Source organism: Corapipo altera, unplaced genomic scaffold, assembly GCF_003945725.1.
Source record: "Corapipo altera isolate COAL_440 unplaced genomic scaffold, ASM394572v1 23, whole genome shotgun sequence".
Lineage (NCBI taxonomy): Eukaryota > Metazoa > Chordata > Aves > Passeriformes > Pipridae > Corapipo > Corapipo altera.
This window is the reverse complement of record NW_020884878.1, coordinates 20687676-20693461: the sequence shown is the minus strand read 5'-3', so window position 1 is coordinate 20693461 and position 5786 is coordinate 20687676.

Sequence of the window (5786 nt, the reverse complement as noted above, 5' to 3'; positions counted from 1 at the left end):
CTATGTTGTTTTGCTTTTTGATTTTCAGTCTTGTTGGAATTGCTGGTATACCAAATGCTAAAGGGAAATATTTTTAAATTTTCAGAAGGCCTAAAGCTTTTAAAGACCTTTGACTTGTACTTTTTTCTTTTGAATTTTGAGAGTTTGTATGTATAGATTGATTGTTTTTACAATATTTAAAAAACATATCATGAAGCTTTATTCTGGGCTGTTTATAAATCAGATGTAAGCACTGTTAAGAACCTCTTAGCTGTTGATGTGCTTGAAATCATTTGCATTTAGGCCATACTGGGCACCCTGAACTGTTTTTGTGATTCACCCCTTTCCTCTTTCCTCTCCTGTATTCTGCATCTCTCTAACTGCAATTGGTTGTTTCTACAGCTGTTTCTAATCTGATCTCCTTGTACAAAGCAGAACTTTGTACTGACACTTGGTGAGTGTGGCTTCTTAATTCAGAATAAACATTCATATCAACATAACAGATAATAATTGTTGCAGCATGGATTATATTATTGATAAACAGCAACTGGGATCTACCTGCTCCTTTTCTAGAAGTACAAGAAAATGAGCTATGGCTTTCCTTTTTACATGTAATCACTTTTGTGTATGTGATTGGTCTTTTTTATAATTGGTTAATTGTTTCATGCTTAGGCGAATCATATTTGGTACATGCTATGTATCTTTTTCATATTTGAACAGGTAATGGTTTGCTTGCTCCAACATAAAATGTAAGAGGTGTCTTCAACAGATTTTGGTCCTTTGAAGTACACACATTGTTAGCCTGTTATCCATCTGTTTTATCTTTCACACCACTCCATTAAAGCTTTTCAAGCCTTGGTAGTGTTGTTTTAACTTACGAATAGGATTAAGATCTGTAAAGTGCTGAAAGGAAAAAGGTGTTTGGTATGTGACTTATTCTGTGAGATACAGAATAAGTGTGAAAAGGGAAGTAAATGAAGAGTAAGAGGCACTGAGTGACAAAAATAACTTTCTGTACATGTGTAGAAAAGGTTTCTGTATCAGTAAGTATATTTCAGATAAGATACAATTTGGCTTTCGGCAAACATGCAAATCAACCTGATCTGTTCATCTTTCCCACAATGAAGTATCTGGTATATTTAGTTGAAATGCAGTTGATTTAACTTGACAACACAGTGCATAAATATCATGTGAACTTTAACTTAGGTATCTTGTAATAAGCATCTGTTAAACTTTTCAAGTGCACCTGGATTTTGGCACTTTGTTATACTGTGTTTGTTTTAAAACTATAAAAATTGATTATTTATAACCCATGGAACATGTTGTTTTATATTTGTAAGCCAAGGCCTGCGTGACTAACTCACTACCCCCATCAAGTGGTAAGAGAGGATTAAAAAGTAAAATTTTCTCTCATTTTTAAAACCTATACTGTCTTCCACCAATAGGTTCAATTTGTTCTGGGTGGGTTTTTTTGTTTTATTTTTTTTCTTTGAAATGGAAAGAAAAAAAAAGGTTTTGGCTTTTATCAAAAGGGAGAAGTACTAATACAGCTTCCTGTCTCCTGGAGAAATTCTTCAATTATTACTGTGGAAAGAACTGCTTTTTTTTTTTTTTTTTCTTCTTTAGAGGACAAGGTGAAGAGGTAGGGAGAAAGCATGTGTTCAATAGACCTTGCATTTAAATAGCTAAAATCTTCAGTTCTTTTATCCATATGAGGTTTTGAGCAACCTGGTCTAGTGGAAGGTGTCCCTTCTCACAGTACAGGAAATAGAACTTAGTTGATCTTTAAAGTCCATTCCAACCCAAATATTCTGTGATTCTGTGATAACAGATTTGTTGGAGCCTTTCACTGTTCCTCGTTAGCTAAATGCCATGTGCTTTCTTCTGTTTCTGCATGTGACAGCCCTGTCCAAACACCCTTTTACAAGTGGCAAAGTAAGCTCTGTTCTAAGGGCACATGATCATTCCTAAGAAAGTTCTTTACGCTCTTCTCAGGCAGGGGCACAATTATTGTTGGAATTAAGACCAGGCAGATAATATTTTAGCTGTGGTACCTGAGGTACCTCAGAGTCCTGACAGGGTGCTCTGAGTGATGTATACTTCCAGGTAGCACTGTTGGTACTTGCTCGGTGTCTAGACGTGATTTAGTGTTTCTGCAGCATATGTGTAGGTCAACTGCATGGTACATCTGCAGTAAATCAGCATGGAATTTGCAGTCTTCAATTTAATCAAAAGTGCAATATGTATTGAGTAAGCCTGATACTTCCTGGAAATGCCAGCCTAAATGTACTTGCATGTCATTATGTATGCTTTTCTTTCTCCGTATGGAAAATCTGGTCTTGATGCATCAGATGCGACCTCCAACATTTAAGACTTGATTCTGTTTTTTTCTGAAGCTACCAGCCTGTAAAGCTGAAAAGTGATGTGTTGAGCTGACTCCTGTTTCAGTGTGCTGGCATTCCTGCAGACCTCACTTCTAGAAATTTAACTTTTCTAGATGTTGCATGATGGGTGTGAATGCTGAAGGTGAGCTGAGAGATTTGCTAGCAGGCAGAGGACTTGAGGTTAGGTGCAGTGCTGTACACACAATGTTGAAAGAAATTCCTACTGCAGTATAAAGATTGAAGTGGTAAATGGATAAATGAAGGGATGAAGTGTGTGTCAAACACCAACATTTAAAAAATAATGGTAAGATGAGTAATTTAGCCCTAGTTACACTGGGCACTGGCTGAGACAATTTCCGATAGGAAAAAATACTGCATGATTTTGTAAATAACAATTGTTTCACATAGTAATGAGTTCAAAAAAGACTTTGTAGGTAAACGTTATGTTTGATATTCGCAAGCTTACAAGTGTCATTGTTACTCTTTTGGTATGGTTTGTCTGTATGAAAGAATATAAATGTATAGGACTCAGGCCATTTAGTAATGCAGTAATCTCAAAGTTTTCCTAAAACAGTGTTTTCAGATGTTTTAACTACAGACATGATTTTTACTGTGTTGACTTGCTAGATTTTTTAAAGATTATGTTTTTGAACATAGTAATTTCTTTGAATAATAGAAATTATTCAAAGGGGGTAGTGAGTTAGTGATAGAAAAATACATGAAGCACACTGTTTAAGAGGTGGCTAGCAGCACTACAACTTGTGTCCCTTATTAGCATGTCAGTTCCGTAGGAAAATCTTCAGACATCACCACTGTCTTCACAAATAGAAGCTAGCTAGACCAGAGTAACAGAAATTTAAAAAGTGGCATTATTTCATTAAGCAGCACAACGTTAGCAGGTCCTTTTGCTATAATAACATCAACCTGAATCAGTTGGCCCAAGTAGGAACATCAAATTTGCTTTTCCTCCGTGGCCGTGGGGTGTGTGGTGGGGGTACCTTTGCTCCCGTGCTCTCATGATGGTGCTCATGATGGTGAAAGCCTGCAGGTGGCAGTAAATTTATGCTGAAGTTACTTAATGGTAGTTTTAGAATTTTCTGTCTAAATCCTGTTAAATTTTTTTTTTTACATGGTTTCTTTTAGTTGTAGCACAACTACAACTGGTTTTAATCCTAATGCATACTAATTAAGGGATATTGGAAAGAATAGATAGTACTCAGAGTTCTAAAGAAGGATTATCTCTCGCTACTGTATCATGAAAGAAAATTGCTATGTAAAGGCTTAGGAAGGAACAAGAACAGATTAGGTACTGTCTAGTTGCTATAGAAACAAAATATGCAATTAAACAAAATGAAATATATTACATATCTTACACTGATGAAAGTACTTAGGAAAGGTGGGACAATGAGTTTTTTAAATTGCAACACCAAACCCAGAAATAAACAGAGGGTTCAGGTTTATTTTTCTAACACAATTTTCACCTATTACACTTTTTGTGCTTGGTTAACTAAAACAAAAAATATTTTGTTTCCTAGGGTGAATCTTATAAAAAGGAATGTCAATAATAAGCAGTAAGTAATGCAGTAAGGATTTGCATCAATACTGTTGCAAATTAATAACAATAATATTATGTGATACTAATAATACAATTAAATAAATACAAAACTTAAGCATATGCTGTTCTGGGAGAAAAACCCAAACAGTATGAACTGTTTAATGACACTTTAAAATAACTTTTAACAGACCACTTCCATGTTTATTATTGTATAAAGTATCTGAACAGTTTCACACCCTTACTGTATAGCTAATAAAGACAATTTCTTAACAAAAAATGTGTGTCAAAAGAACTGTCTTGTAACTGGGTTGTAAGCGCTGCAGGTTTTGGATGTTTCAGAACGCACAGTTATTGCCAGATGCCAGAAGAGGGCACTTTGAGGTTCCTCATGAAACACAACTTGCTTTTAAAGTTTAACTCGAATTTTCAGAATTTTCTTTTTTGTTCCTCTGTCATAAAATTCCACTTTTAAAGTTCAGAAATGTAGCAGTGATTATTACTTCTCTTTGCTAGCATAACTCTGAAAGTGACCGAATTCTGGTACTTATAAATTGAGGAGGCTTATTGCTGTGCTAGGGTCACTTATTTAGTACATCTCAATGTGTGGCCCTGGGTGGTGGATGGAAATTGGTTGGCTTTGTATTTTACACCTCTATCACCATCTCTCAAAAAAAAAATTACATACATAGAGCGAATTATGGTATATAATTCTTATCTTTATTGGTCATAGTGAAGGAAAAAGAGGAAGAGTAAAAGAAATCCTGCACTCAGTTCAATGTACAATTTCAAGTTCAGGTGTTTACGCTAAAACATGGCTAAAATATCAGAATCTACCTTATGCTGACAATGTTGACCTTCAAAGTACTTTTTGTGGCACATCTGCACTTGCTTTCTAGGCTTCTATGGGAGTGAATCTTATCCTTTCTTACAACCCTGCTGAGGACATTACCTGCCTTAATTTAGCACACCTGTTCCCAAGGCTTTCCACCTTTGGGTGGAAACAAAGAGGAGGAAATGTTGAAAGGGCACAGAGAACCAGCTCTGCTGCAGAGGTAAAGTGTATCCAGGATCCCTGCTCACTCAAGACCAAAAGGGAAATAGAGAAAAAGAAAAGTGAGAAAAAGACTGAGTTCTTTGAATTCAGTAGGAATTGATTTGAGATCTGCCTGCCTTTTATTCCTGAAGTTGCTTCATCTTGGGTGTGTGTGTTCTGTTGTGTTTGGCTATATTTACACTGATTTCTAAAGCATTAGTCCAACTAAATGACCCTATCAGTAGAAGTATCTTTAACCCCTCCCAAAAAAACACTTTAGAAAAGTGTATTGATTTACTCCTTTTGGTTTTTTTTCTCTTTTTTGGAGGGGGGAGGAGGTGGAGGTGTTTAAACACATTTAAGTTCTCAATATTTTAGGATACCTGCCACTGCTAAGACTTCTACATGCAAAATTTTGCATTTTTTCTTCAGACAAAGTTGCTTGGAGTCTTTCGTAACTACAAAGTAAGCCTACTGTAATTGATGAACTGGTTTTTGGGTTTGTTGGGGGTTTTTAAAAATGTTTTCAGAGTTTTTTAGATACTAATAACTTAAATAAACATACATTTTACAATCAAGACCCAGAATTTCACTGAAGTGGATAAATCAATGTCACTGCAGCTTGAAATGTAACTAACCACGAATCTTGCAAAAATGTTTAAAAGTGAGGAGAGAGACACTCAAAAATGGGGTGGAGATGACCAGAAAACTTGGACAGGTATACTTTAAATGTGTTTTAGTGAAAACTTTGATTAATTATTAAGAAACAAGGTTCCAGTTTTCGATATTATGAACGCTTCTTTATAGGCATTTGAAGACTCTGAAGTGAAAATGT